This window comes from Aquarana catesbeiana, linkage group LG04, assembly GCF_042186555.1.
Source record: "Aquarana catesbeiana isolate 2022-GZ linkage group LG04, ASM4218655v1, whole genome shotgun sequence".
Lineage (NCBI taxonomy): Eukaryota > Metazoa > Chordata > Amphibia > Anura > Ranidae > Aquarana > Aquarana catesbeiana.
Window position 1 is genome coordinate 367,912,358 of NC_133327.1, and position 15,701 is coordinate 367,928,058.

The 15,701-nt window shown below is 40.0% G+C and overlaps 1 protein-coding gene across 2 annotated transcripts in view; it reads left to right on the top strand.

The window, feature by feature from the left end:
• FOXO3 (forkhead box O3) overlaps nucleotides 1–14,431 on the top strand; it is a 118,581-nt gene extending 104,150 nt beyond the window's left edge. The window contains exon 3 of one of the 2 annotated variants that reach the window (XM_073627043.1): nucleotides 3,168–3,212. The gene's annotated coding sequence lies outside the window, so the exon portion shown is untranslated. Of the gene's footprint in view, nucleotides 1–3,167; nucleotides 3,213–4,597 lie in introns of those variants that run through there. The other variant, XM_073627042.1, reaches the window with a different exon arrangement.
• The last annotated feature ends 1,270 nt before the right edge of the window (nucleotides 14,432–15,701 follow it).

A 15,701-nucleotide genomic window follows, 5' to 3' on the forward strand; every position in this document is an offset into this window, starting at 1 on the left:
TCTTCCGCAAGGGTTAAATGCTTATTTTTACTCATGGCACAGGACCTTTACCCACGTTTCCTTTAGTAGAGTATGTACTGGAGTAAGCAGCGTGACAAATGAGGTCTTTAGTCTGCTTTTACTATGGAGACACCGGTTGGGGAATGGTTAGGGGGCTTTAGGTGTTACTGAATTGCAGCACTGCCAGGATGGGTTGTGCTGTGTAATAGTGGCCATACACACTTTGATAAAAAATCTATTTCTTTTCCAATCAGAATAATTGATCTATAGTCAACAACCCAATACTTTGTAGATAGAGCTATGTTAGGTTAATTTTTTTGCAAACAAAGAAGCAATTACTACAAATCCTATAATGCTATAATTCTAGAGCGGGTATTGTGAATACATGACAGTGCTGATTGTGTTGGAAATAATGTAGGCCTTTGGAAGCGTATGGAAAAACCTAATAGTCAGTGTATTTTATTAAAAAGATCATTGCTTTCATTTTAAATACCACCAGTGTAGTTAGAGTAGTAAAATGTCTATACAGAATGTCCCAAATCATCTTGCGCCCCTAATGCTAGAAATTCTTATGCAAAAATGCAAGCTGAAATGTATGTGTCCCAGACATCTGTTGTGTACCTGTATTTTTGCTGATAAAACAAGATGATGTTCTCTGATAACCCACCACCAACTGCTACTTGCCTATTTCACTAGAGATCTGATTCCTGTGAGGACAAACCTTGCACAACCCTGCCTTGATTCGCCCGTTACTGCTTTACGTACGATTCTATTTTTACACAATTAAATGTTACATAAATTATCCACTTGCATAATTTAGAACTTTAAACATCCAATTCATTTTTTTTTTCCTATTACATAATGTTACTGTTGCCTTTGTGTCACATTGGCTGTACAAATGTGCAACATGTCTTCTGTACAATATGCCAGCTGATGTTCTGTGTAGGAAAACTGGAAGCATTCATAATCATTCGTAAGAATGTTGAAATGTAATTCTAAATTACACATAAGTCGTTCCCCACAGTCCTGAAAAAGTTCAACCAAGCTATGTCACTGATAATTTTTTTAAACCCTTTTAATGTGTTTAAGGCTTGATCTCCAGGACTTCAAGCAATAGAAACCATCAGAGCAAACAAAGTAGGGTGTTTGTAGAATTCTTACCATCCTTCGGTGGATGATGCTCCAGCATACTTGAAGTTCATTCACCCAAAACCAGGACAGCACTTTAGCTCATTGGCTGCCTTATAAAGAGCAGCTGTCAAGCTGACACTTTCACCAGCCTCAGTAAATCGTTGCATTCCTTCAGAGGCTGTATGCACTGCACTCTTTCTAAAACCAGGTGCACCCTCCCCACTCTTTCCTCTCATAGTCTTATAGAAAACAAGAACGAGGCTTGACACTCTTAAAGTGGAAATAAAAGCTACACCTACTCCCACCCCCATTTTAAGCCTAATCTATCTAACCCTGTAAAGAAAATATCGGTATAATTGCCTATTCTGGAGCTGCTTCGGTCCGCTCACCTGTGGCGCCTTCTATGTACAGGAGAAAGCCAACAATGGCTGGGAAGTTATGTCACCCATAGACTTACTATGGGGCTTCCATATTCAGCTGCCTCTCCTACACACTGAAGCTGCCACTGACCATTCAGCCTGGGACAGGACCCGAGCAGCTTCAGAATAGGATTAGGCCTAGAATGGGGTGGAGGTAGGTTTAGAGTTAGGTTTTGTCTTGTCTTCCACTTTAAGCTTCATTCTGGTATCCTCTAAGACTATAATGAGAGTAGAGAGTGTGCTGGGTGGAGCAATTAAAACATATCCCAGCATCCCTTGGTGTTGAGCGAAAACCTATCCCAGCGTCCCACCACGTTCCTGCCTTCCGTGCAGTAGGAAATTATATCAAATTACCAACATGCAGCCAGTAGAGGGACTTTTTTGCAAATGCATGCTCCAGTCCATGGACCAATATGGATGGAAGCAAAACATGCCGATTTGTACAAATAAAGTTGGCAACCCTGGGGGGCTAGTAGAGGCAGCAAAATCTGGTCACGATTTATCAGTCACATGACAGCAGTTGATGATTAAATTGTGATTGACCTGATGCTGACACCCACAGAGGTGTTTTTGTTGTGACTTGGAACAAAGGCAGTGTTTCACACCACCACCAATGGGTACTGTTTTACTGACATGGTCAGGTTAAGCTACAGTGGTGGCCGCTCATACGGGGCGCAGGGGCGCCACCCCACCAATCTCCATGCGCCCGACCCCTAATCTCCATGCAGGGCACCGGACGCATTGATTTCTATGGGTTTTGTTTTTTGGAAGCACATGATTGGAGCCTGAGGCCCCTACTTGTGTGACATAGCGAATTATTATTCGCTATGGTCTTCCTGCTTCTCCTCCCTGCCAATCGGGAAGTAGGTCTTGAGACCCGATTTGCCGGAAAGAGAAGTGACCGGATTGGCCGGTAGGAGAAGCAGCTGGGAAGCTGCCGAGGAGAAGCAGCTGGGAGGCTGCCCGCGACCTGGATAGGGTAAGTAGAGCGGGACAATCGCCGATTGGGAGTGTCACTGCTAAGCTAGATGAGCTCTAGAAAATGTTTAGTATCTATTGAGCATCAACTATGATACATGTACAGTGCTGCCCAAATTGAATTTTGCTTCCATCTCTGGACTGTTTCTGGTTTACTTTATTAGCAAGTAAGCTAATTTTATCTGACAGCCAGCACTGTGTGTAGGGAAATGCCCAAATGCCAATACGGCTTCTCTCTTCTCTGCTTAATTTTTTTGCCATATGTTGTAAATCATTTTACACTGGTCTACATTTGATCATAATATCATTTGTATATACAGAGACCATCTTTCTGTAAAAAGTGCACTTTCATTTATTTTTCTTTCTAAAAAAGAAAAAAAAAAAAATCAAGGTGGTTTGTGAAATATAGTACCAAGCCAAGAACATATTTGCTCTATTTTCAACACTGCAGCAACCTTGATGGTTGGTAATGTGTGCTTTGACAGTTACAGCACAAGAAAGCATTATTCTTTTGTAAATATTGCTCAGGGGATTGCACTTGTCATAGGTGAATGATTTACCTTCTCTGTCTAGCTTTGTAAAGGCAAAATCTGTACTCCACCCACACTGTTAGTATTCATCTCTGCCATGTTTCCGCAGTGACAGATGTTGGATGTAATCGACACTGCCTTCTCTTGTATGGTCTGGCCAGCAGGTGGGACACTTCTTTGTGCACAGCTATAATAATAGGTCCTTGTTAACTAAAATGTTTATTTGATAAGTTAGCTCCTTGTGCCTCAGGACCAAAAAGCTGCAGCATGTTGTTCTGAATATGCTGCAGCTACCATACTTTTAACCAAGATCATTTTTGTTCAGTTTTCTTTTATATAGCTCTTCCGGAAGATATGTCAGATATATATATATATATATATATATATATATATATATATATATATATATGTATATATGTATGTATAAAAAAAAAAGACTACGTGTACAGGAAGCTTAGAGAATGAGTTAGAATACATTTTTAATAACTAAGTGTTGAAAAAGGCCTTCAACTTTCTCTTGCAGTCTTGGTTAGAGGCTTTTTTCAGATTTTACGGGGTAGAAAGAAAAGGTGAGGAGAAGAAAAACATTGAGGAAGGATAGACTAGCTTATTTCTAGGTTGTCCATCACAGTCTTGTCAAATCTTTCCTGTCTGAAATGTCCCAGTCAGGCAAACCACTGACCTCCTCAACATAGGGGACGGGGTGCTTTGAGGGCATTTGGCCTGGTATGATTCAGGGAGGGGGAGGAGCGAGCATGCGTCCTTGGCTGCATGCTTGATAAGGGTCTGCTTTGAATTATGGAGGGGGCCCCCACACTGTTTTTGTTTTAAAAAAAGAAAAACGGCGTGGGGTCCCCCCCCCCCCAAGTCTATACCAGACCCGAAGGGTCTTGTATGTATGTATGTATGTATGTATGTATATACATGCGCACATATATTAAGGATGTGGCGGATGCTGGCTCCTTAACAACCAGCTGTGCTCTCCTTGTTAAGGATGCTGGATGGTGCAGGTGTAAATATACCACAAGTTTTCACTACTAAAATACTGCATCACTTAAAGGAGAAGTCCAGCCCGAGCTTTTTAGGCTGGGCTTTTCCCAAGGGTCACAGGAGTGCAATTCATCTTCAGCGGAGAGCGGCCTGAAGTCCGCTCTCCGCTGACATCACTGCAATCAGTCAAGGCACCGAGTCATCCTGACTTAGGAAGTCTGGATCCGCCAGCTGCCTTGACTGATGGCAGTATCAGCGAGCTGCTGAGACGGCTGCTCCCCACCCCTCCACAGCTCAGCGTTTCAATGAGCGTGGAGGAGCAGAGCAGGAGAGATGCTGACTGACAGTCAGCAGCTCTCTGCTCGGGGAGGTGAGAGAACCGAGCCATCGACGGTGTTCGATGTCTCAGTTCTCAGTGCAGAGGCGCGGGGGGGACAGTTGCAGCAATTTGATCAATCCGCTCTTTATTCTAAATACTTGTTAAGCAAGCATAGTGATCTTTAAAATTAAACATGTTTAATTTTTTTTTTTACTTTTCTCTTTTCACAGGTCCGGGAACTGACAAAAGACCCTAAAAATGAAACCCTTTGCCAAAACTACTGTCAGCAAGCGGACAGTGATACTGTTTACAGTTTAAGACCTTTTCATGAAACCTGCGTCAATTTCCTTACATAACGAAGACTGTTAGCAGAAATCCTTTAACTCCTGCAAAGGTCCTTCTAAGATCTTTTCTCCGCTCATGCTCAAGTATGCAAAACCTTCTGCATGGAATGGGAACGTAGATGGAAGAGTACAATGAATTTCTTGTGAACACTGTGTAGTTATGCAGCGGTGTGTGTGTATCAACCATTTCGTAGCTGGTGTAGTTGCCTTTGCATCGCACCCTTCACCAGCTGTGAACAACCAAACCATCTCCATGCTGTTTTTCTTTCTTTGGTGTTGAATTACATTTTTTTTTTTTTTTTGTCTTGCAAATCTGAATGGCAAGACTCTCATTGAGTGTTCCATTTCTTCATTTTAGTTGCAGGAATCCTCTGCTAGACATTCATATAAGCTAACAGTCAACCTTATACAAATTTCTACTGCCGCCTCCTTTACGTCAAAAGGCACCACTTTCCATAGAGAAACTGTCACGATCACGTTAATTTCCGTTATAACTTACTTTTTTTCATTTTGAAGAAGAGGAAATTCAGGGATAAATTTGTTGCTGACGTGGTACTACTTCCTGTCACCCAAATCAGTTGTATACTGCTGTATTTTACTAATATATCCTGAACAGTGGAGTTTCTACCATTTTGTTTTTAAAGCTATATTTTCATGCCTTGTTTTTTGTTTTAGGTATTTTTTTTCCCTCCATGCTTATTGTCATGTAGAGAGTTTAAGCATAGAAAATCCAACAGACATGGCAGTGTTTTGGCATCACTGTCTATGCACGGAAACAACCAGAATTACTGTACATGGGATGTTTGTACTGCACATTGCACTATATGGGTCTTCCATTACTTCACTTGGAATTATATGCCCTTCACATGGAAACCCTGGACAGCAGTGTGACACAACTGTCTAACATTTTACTATGCTGTCCTCTACTTGCTGAACCTGACATTGAGTATAGGGGGGGGGGGGGGTGTTTCATGTGACACTATTATCTACAGGAGATAGCACAGCGGTGCTGAAAGAAAGGGCCCTTCCATTATATTCTTTGGCATGTCTGATATTCTAATCCTAAACTGGTTTCTTTTATCTTTTATGTATATTTTTTTTTTTTTGGGGGGGGGGGGGGTTATAGTGTGAACAAACCTCAATGGTACAATATTGCAGCTTGATACATAAAATACAGAAGGTGTTGATTTGCAAATATATACATTCTGTATTTTTGATTGGTATATGAAAACTTTCCTTAACATGGCATTATTGAATATAAATCTATAAATATATTTTGTTATGTACAGAGATAAACCCGTATGCATGGGAATTAGGAAACAGAAGCAAAGTAGCATCATACTATTATTATTATTATTTTTTTCTATAAGATTAGGAGCATGCTTTCCTATGGCACGGCCACTTCTACATTAGAAACATGAGCTTACTCCCCTCATTTGCTGCCACCACCACTACTGATAAAGCCATTTGTGTAATTCCTAACAACCCTCGACTTCCTCAGCATTTCATTGGTGGGGTTAGAGCTGTATGATACGTGTCCAAGAATCTTTGTACTGTGGCCATTATGTGTTTTTTCAACACAACCATTTGTCAGCCTGTACTGCAATGCATGTGGTTTTTATTTTGCCCAATATACCTATCGTTGTAGTAGAGTAAAATGTAGCAATTACTTTATTAGCACACTTCAGTACAGTCATAGGTGGTTAGTTGATCCTACAAATGATCCTTTAAACAAGAAGCCCTGGAAGGAGGCTTCAGGGACACAAGAAGTCAATTAGCCATTTACACCCAAGGTGTTTGTAGCAGTGGCTATGTCTGTTTACAATGCAGTCTCCTGTTTCTTAGAGTGCAAAGAGGTGCACCAACACATTACGAACTGTGAATTGAGTGAAGGACACCATGTGGTGTCCCTACTGTAATACTGAACAAAGTGAAATCTCCAGGTTGTCAGCATTTTGTGATCTTCACTCGCCATCATCTTATGCTACAGATACATAGTTTGTTTTTTTGTTTTGTTTTTTCATTAAAACTTTAGCTAAAATACTTTTATGGTTAACGCTGTAACATAATACTGATTTTGGTTCATTAAAATTAGTTGTATGGAATACCTGAGGCCAACTAAAAATAAAAAATAATCCTGAAATCATGTCTCAAAAAAGCTCTGAAATCGGAGCTTTGATTAGCAAAAAATGTAATTCATTGTTTCATATATCCACACTGGCCCACCACAGCTACTGTACAATGACTTGGAAAATGTAAATGTGAATGGTATAATATAGTAAACCAAGGCTGAATTCCAGGATTGGCTTTGACCAATTTTTCGAATGCACCTCCTTGTAGAAAGTGTGTGTGTTAACGTAAATATTAATACCTATATTCCCTGCGATACAACAATTCCTGGCATTCAATATTGTGGCTCTGCTTTGTGGATGGTATATAGGCATTTTTGTATATCCTATGCTATGAAAGCAACATCTTGGCGCTACTAGAAAAGCTCAATCATTCAAATAATCAAGGTAATTCAGGGTATGTACTGTGTACATGTACACCTAGAAACTTACCATTTTGGTGCATTTGATGTGATTATGTGTATTAGTACAAAAAAACCTGTGGGCATGTCCTTCAGACCTTGATATACAGAAAAGGTCCAGGAAACTAAAAGCGCATTGACACCCAGTGATTTTCTATGGAGGTAGCGAAGGGCGAGGGTGTGTCAGAATAAAAACTCAGCAATACTATAGCTGAAATGACTGCCAACCTTTCTGGTGTGCTTGGGGTTCAGCTTTTATATTTCACATGCAGGAGCTAAAATTGTTACATTTGGCCAGAAAATGTGTAGTGAATACATAACTGCTTGCTCCTAACTGAGAAAGCGTAGGAACAACAGGTATTTTTAGTGTTCTGGATGTTTGACACTTAGGCTGGGTTCACACTAGTGCGAATTGGATGGAGGGTTCTCCGCATTCAATTCGGATGACAGGAGATTGTGACCGGCTCTCTATGGAGCCGGTTCACACATCTCCGTGGCTGCTGCGGAGTGAATTGCACAGGAGTCCCGTGCATCTTTGGTTCCGCTTTCAGATCCGAATTCAGGCAAAAATTTGGGTCTGGTTCGTCCCTGAAATGGAGAACAGGGACGCACCAGACCCCTGCTGTGAGCCTCATGCGAAGACCGTGTGAACCCAGCCTTAAGCTGGCCATGAATGGATGGTATCTCTGCCGGTTCAGCATCTATGGGCAGACTGATTGAACCCAAGTCGATACATCCATCTACATGGGTTCAAGCATCATGTCAAATTTTTAGCATGCGATTACTGCCAGCTGCTATAGCTGCCCCCGCTGGGAGAACACAATAGCTCCGCAGGAGGGTTTCAATTTTGTGTTGATGGGGGAATCTAGCATTGTTTTATTTTTTTTTGCAGGAAAGAAAATCGCATAATCTGTGGCCTGCTTTACTGCATAAAAAACTATGCCACGTCTGACGTTCATATTGCACCTTATAGCCTCATATTTACGTTTTGTGGATCTGGATAAAGCACACAATACTCATTGGCTTGCTTAACATTGGTATAGGAGCCTCACATCAGGCTCCAGACTGGAAGGATACTCATTCCCTGTTGGGTTTATTTAGTAAGATGGTGTAAAGAATAAGGATGTGCAAAGTGCAGCAAATGTCACTAAACTAAATATAAATGTACAAATACAGATCTTCTTAAAAGGAGGTTTCTCGTAGGTTGCTGTGGCTTAACACCGTTTTGTATATCCTTGTTTTTCACTGCCGTAATGACTAACCCCAATATTTTTTTTTTTTTTTTTATCTTGGGAATGGAAGGGGAAACTAAAGACATCCTTAATTGTTTATAATAATTGTAGTACCATTTATGTTTTTAAATGAGCCCCTTTCACTTGGTATGGTACTAAAAGCTGTACTATTTTACAGACTGTGGTTGTGTGGTTGTGCTTTTAGCGTACTGCTGTTATAGATCCACATAGAAGAAATAATGATAAATGTTCTGATTTACAGACCTGTCATCAATATTGAAAACGAATTTCTACCAAATTAAACTCCAGTAGTATAAAAGGACCATTTTTATGATCGCTCTTTTTACGCACTTTTCTTTAAACGCTTGCCGACCAGCCACCGTCATACTGCAGCAGGTTGGCACGGCTGCACGAATCGTCGGTGTACGTCTGCTGCTTTAAGGGCAATAGGGGGCGCGCCACTGGAGATGCGACGCTGCAGCCTATGCGCGCAACTGAGATGTCTGCCGCGATCGCTCCAGAGTCTGAATGGGGATATGTGTATGTAAACAAACAGATCCCCGTTCTGACATGGGAGTAGAGAGATCTGCTGATCAGGAACAGCGATCTCTCTCTCTCTCTCTCTCTCTCCCTCTCTCTCCCTCTCTCTCTCTCTCTACTCCCAGTCAGTCCACTCCCCCCACAGTTAGAAACACCTCCCTAGGGGACACTTAACCCCTTGATCGCCCCCTAGTGTTAACCCATTCCCTGCCAGTGACATTTATACAGTAATCGGTGGCTATTTTTAGCTCTGATTGCTGTATAAATGTCAATAGTCCCAAAAAAGTGTCCGATCTGTGCGCCGCAACGTCGCGGTCCCGCTAAAAATCACAGATCACTGTCTTTACTAGTGAAAAATAAATAATAAAAAATGCCATAAATCTATCCCCTATTTTGTAGACGCTATAACTTTTTTACGCAAAAAAATCAATATACGCTTTTTGGGATTTTTTTTTTTTTTTTTACCAAAAATATGTAGAATACATATTGGCCTAAATTGATGAAGACTTTTTTTTTTCTTTTGGATATTTATTATAGCAAAAAGCGAAAAATATATATTTTTTTCAAAATTGTCCTTTTTTTGTTTATAGCACAAAAAATAAAAACCACAGAGGTGATACATTTGGGTACAACGTTCCACGACCACACAGTCGATTAAAGAGAGGCAGTGCCGCTTCGCAAAAAAATGGCCTGGTCATTAAGGGGGAAAATCCTTCCGGTCCTTAAGTGGTTGTGTTTCTTTCAATTTTAGATACTTTCTACAACGAATCAGTTTTTTAGATTTTTCCACTTTTTTTTTTTTTTTTTATTTCCAACGCATAGGAATGGCATAACAGGTAACCCTTGTCCTTTGGAGTATTCTTCTGAGTGATCATAACTTCTGTATCAGAATGATTATGTATCAATGGCACCTTGACATTCTATCCCCCTTTGTCTCCTGCAGCTTAGAAAGGCTTACAAGAATGATTCCTTTAGTCATGGTGGTTTTTGTGCTGCCTGCAGTAGTCCCTTCAGTCTCTACATCATAAAAGAACCTGATTTTCATACAATGTACTATCCATTCCCTATATTTACAGTCATGAAGGGATCAGAAGGAGAATTTGATGGTGCTTGTCAGTATTTTATATTATGTGAAGTTTTCAATGCTTTGCATCATTGCAGTGTAGCAGAATACCCTCTAGTAAACAATGCTGAACAATGACTAGTCTGTGATTCTTGACACATGTATACATTTTGTTACATCTAAGGCGAAGCAGCTGCAGTATATAGTGGTACTCGGCTACAGTAAGTGGAACCAAATGTGTTCAGCATCAAGAAGCTGCTTGTCGTTTGTGCTGCTCATGGAATTTTGTTCTTAATGGTGCTGTAATGGGGTGCTGAAATCTCCTTTACTGCAATCCATATATATGGAAGCCAGTACTGCACAAAGGTTTCATGTAATCCTGCCGTTGTTGGGGGTAGCCAATCCACCCTGACCTCTGTTTTAAAGGCGCAGTATCGCTTAGCAACCTCAGCAATGGAATATACACTGATGTATTTCTTTACCACTTGGAATCGCTTATTGGCTTTGCAAGTCTTGCCTTAAAGGCTATGCTGTTGAACAAATGATTGCAGAGTTTACATCACATATATTGCTGTGTTAAAGCAGTATTAAAACCAAAAGCAAACATGTATGCTATTGCAGTTTAACAGTTCTTAGATGTGATGTCTGCATTAGAAGAAAACTATTTTCATCTGGTGACCCAGCCAAGTGCGGCTTGGTTTACACCTAGTTTTGCTTTTGATCCGTTTTTGCAGTACATTTCTGCTTTTTTTTTTTTTTTTTGTTTTGTTTTGTTTTTTGCACACATTTCTTTTTATGTTTGGCAGATTAAAAAACGCAAAACATGGCAAAAACAGCACTACATGCTTTTCTGCAGCTTCTCTATTGAAGTCTATTAAACCAAAAACTCACTGTTTTGCATTTGTTAGATATCCACATAGGGGAATTATAGAAGTTGTGGAGCCCAAACCATCTTTATCAAATTGACTCAGCCCCTCTACTGACATAGGAGGTTTACACCAACTTAAGCTTTTTAGTTTTTGTCTGTCCAGCAAGGGGCTAAGATTCAATTTTGAGATAGTGAGAAGGCTCAGGAAAGACCTCCACCCCCAGGTATTTAAAAGAATTGGTGACAGCCAATTGGCACAAGTCAGGAGAGGTAGTCCTAGTGGGCCAAGGGGCATAAGGATAGATTTAGACCAATTTATTGTGAAGGCGGAGACTTCACCAAATTTATTAATGGTTGACATCAAAGTCTGCAAGAAGCCCGTTTTGCCGACAAAATAATGCAGTGTGTCATCTGCGTAAAGAGAAATTTTCTCATCAAAAGATCCTCGGCGAAATCCCACCATGTAGGGTTCCTTGCAGTTTGATGGCCAATGGTTCCACTGCGAGGGCAAATAGGGATGTTTACTGTCTTCCCCCTCTGTCTAGTACCTCTGCAGAGGGAAGGGTGGAGAGGACATTAATACGCATTCTGGCCCTGGGATCAGAGTAAATGACATATACCAAATTGATAGTCTTCCCCAAACCAAAATGAGAGACAATTTCCCAGAGATAGGGCCATTTGACGCTATCAAAAGCCTTGGCTGCATCTAAAGAAAGAATGGCCCTACCGCCCAGATTATCTCCTGGCACCAAAAGCCTTCTAATATTATTATCTGTTGACCTGGTAGGAACGAACCCTGACCTGGTCTTGGTGGATCCATTTTCCAATCACTTTAGAGAGTCTGGTAGCTAGAACGTGTGCAAGTATTTTGACGTCCGTATTTAATAAGGAGATGGGAACTGTTTTTGCATTTAAAGTCCCTGACCCTTTCCAAAAATGCAGCAGCTGAAAAAAGCAAGAAGTGAACGTGTCCCATAGGAAACCGTGTTAAATGGACTGTAGTGTGTTTCTGAAAAATGCACTAAAAAATGCATAGGTGTAAACCAGTCTGTTTTTTAAAAGAACAAGCTCTCTTTCAGATGTATCCGTTTACATGAGGTGGAGTTTGGCTTCAATGTATTAGTGTATTTAAATCTGCTAGTACTTTTAACACTACCCCCCCCCCCCCCCCCCCCCCCCCAGACTGACAATGTTGCTGTCTGCTGTGCCCCCTGTGCTCATTCATCCCAAGTGGGGGCATTCTAATACAGGAGATGTTACTTGCCAGATAACCAGGTGAAAACAGAGGAGGAAAAGAAAAAAGCTTTAAAGGAAACTAATGCAGCCACCACATCTAATGATTGGTAAGCTTTGATATATTAGTGTTGGGTTTAATACTGCTTTAATGAAAGTTAAATTGAGGATTCATTCCTAACGAACTAGAACTCATCTGGATTTCCTGTGTTTTAATCTGCGCTTAGGCCCAAATTCATTCTTCCATTCCCCTCAATGCGGAATGAAGTAGGAATAAAAAATACTTAAAAAAGGTAATTGTAAGGTTGGTTTGGGGCAAAATGTTCCATTCTTTACAAGAAGTAAATGACTATCCACTGCACTTTAGCTTATAATTTCCCCCTCTTTAAAAAGGCATATTAAAATGAGAACAATACAAGAGCTGATAAAGTCCTTGATTGATCACTGATTAACTAGTATTGATTTACTATGATCTAGTGCTCTCATAGTGTTCTAGTATATACTGAAATCTAAAATAATAAAACATTGCATACTATTGATTTTAAAAATGCTATGAAAATCTAATTTGGACCTTAGTCTTAGGTTTTCTATTAAAAAAAAAAAAAACCTTATTTCAAGTTTTATTTTTCCTTTTTAAATGTGTTTATGTGTAATATATACATACTCGCATGCAGTTATTGGAAATGCTATCCTTAACCAAATGACAATATATTGCCTGGTCAATATCTTTGTTGTCCAGTACTGATAAAAAAAATATAGTATGTACGTCTACGAAGACTAGCTTTTTATCATATCTCCCTGACCCCTTCCCAACCCCCTCAATAGTTTAGAATTACTTAAGTGAATATAGAAAAGCAGTTATGTTATTGCCTGCCATGTTATGTCTTTAAAGCGGAGTTCGGTTTAAAAAAAAAAAAAAAAAAATGTAAAAGTCAGTAGCTACAAATACTGCAGCTGCTGACTTTTAATAATGGGACACTTACCTGTCCCAGGGTCCAGCGATGCGTGGGAACGAAGCCCGGCTCGTCTCCCCCTCCTCTCTGCGGCACCGGCATTGTCACTGTGGGCGGCGCGCTGTGACTGGCCGGGGCAATCATCTGGGACCTGTAACGTGTCCCAGATGATTGCCAAGAGGGCGGTGGGAGAGGTGAACTTCCGGCACTGCGGTGCTCCTGGAGGGAGTGGGAGCTGGAACCCTCTAAAGAAGGTTTCCGCTCCCCTCCCAAAAAAATGACATGCCAAATGTTGCATGTCAGGGGGTCACCTTCCCTTAAAGCGGAAGTTCCATTTATGGGTGGAACTCCGCTTTAACAGGAAAAAATTATATACGATACAGAGCGAACCTTTTTATAACTTTTTTTTTTTTTTTTTTTTGTGAGAGAAAACAAGACCTGTCAACTTTAAAATATATTTGTAGCTTGGGGTGGGGGGTGTCAAGCAAACTATCATTGGCAGGTGGCTGCTTAGTAAGGTACATTTTCCTTTTAGGAAGCATTAATTCAATTACGTTTTTCTTTTCTTGTGTATTCTGTTTTGTCTATAAAGTCAGAGACCAGATAGTGTTACATTACTTAACAATTATGATGGTGTTTGTCATCTTTTTTCGGCCAATATCTTGGCACGCTTCCTTTTTTATATCCTCAAATATTTTATGGAAGATTACACAATGACAGCCAAGCCTTGGGATATTTTGTCATTTATTTCATGTACTACAGAATTAAGAAAAACTAAATTCTATATCAATGCTTTCATGACTATGTTACTTTTTTTTTTTTCCTCCCTGATTTGGATATTGACGAGCACTCATGTATAGATTGTTATCTATGTATTCATAGTTATGTATATTACACCAGCCAAATTCTTTGCTTTGATGTCTACAATCGATGTACAAAAATGTCTCATGTATATTGTCCAGACACTTTCACTTCTGCATTGTTAATGGAAGGAATATCAGCGGCATTAGTGTGTTTACAGTTTACATGTTGTCACATAACCTGTGTATTATATGCAGGATGCATCTATTTTGAAACCATGTACACTAATTGCTATGGAAAGGCGACAGCCCACAACTGTACTACCTTCTACCCATCAACTTGATTCGGACACCTTTTACCTTTTTTTCAATTGCAATAGAAAAGCAGTGCGTTACTCCACATGGTGTTAGTAGGTATTACCTTGTGTATTCCATTTTAAATTGTAATCTAGTTTTAAAACAGATGGTGATGCATGTAAATAAAGCATAATGGATCTCTGATTTGTGTGATTTTGTGTTTTTTATTTTATTTTTATTTTTTTGAGGTTTATTTGTTAATCTGGTATTGAACCTTAACTTTTTCATTGGCAGGCCCTGTGTTCCACTTTTAAACACAGGTGACCAGACCAATTATGCATTTTTTTTTTTTCACAAACCTATACATTTTCTTAACCGTTTGCCAACTGTATATCTTACATATAGGGCGGCAAGGCAGCACATACTTAGTAAGTGATCCTGCACTTCCAGGTCTGGGGTGTGCATGTGCCCCACAGCGACCTGTGATTATACACAGCGAGAGCTGATTTGCAGGTACTCAATGACCGCCGGCACCCGCCGATCATTATGCAGAGAGCCTGAAATGGGTCTTCTTCCGTGAGGCAGCATATACGTGTACCTGCGTTTGTGCTGGGAGAGCACTGATCTCTGACTGGGCTCTCACTAACATTCAGGAACCAGGAGTCCTGATTCCAAATCACCTGATCACTGTGATTGGTTATTGCAGTGATCAGTCACTGTACAGCCCAGCCCACCAGTGTGGGGTTTGTTTTGTTTTTTTCCCCTCTCCTCTGAATGGAGAGAAAGATGCATTCCAAATTTTTGTCCTTGCCTGGGGATAAAAAAAAAAAAAAAAAAGTAACAAAACAAGTGTATGTGTGAAATAAAATAAATAGATCAAGGTTTGATCTAGGTCAGGGTTAGTGTTTGGGTCAAGGAAAGGGTTGAAGGTCAGGATCAGTATATTTTATGTGAGATATATATATAAAAAAAAAAAAAGCGTGCTGTGTGTTTTAGGATTTCAAAAAAATGCACATAATCGTTTCTGGGCCCTACTACGGGTACAAATAACATACACATATGTGGTATTGCCATGATCGTCAGCAGCAGGAGAATTTTTATTGTGGCTTGTTCTTTGTGGTAAGTTATGGTAATAGCAAGTCCTGTACAGCTACATTTAAAAAAAAAAAAAAAAAAGTTTTGGTTTTGGCCAGTTTTCCTTTTGATCAATTAAAAAAAAAAAAAAATACAAAAATCAGGAGATAGGCTTCCATTTCGTGGTAAATGGTATTGCATAATTTGAACTGAAAAACACAAGATACACAAAGTAGTTTTAATGATGTGTACAGTTTTACTAACACATGTCAAAGTTACAAAATTGACCAAATTTTGTTTTAAGGCGTATAAAGGCGAACCCTGGCACAGACAGATTTCACGTAGTGTTTCACGTGCATTCTACAAGTGATATAAGCCAGCATGCACCAACTTCAAGTGC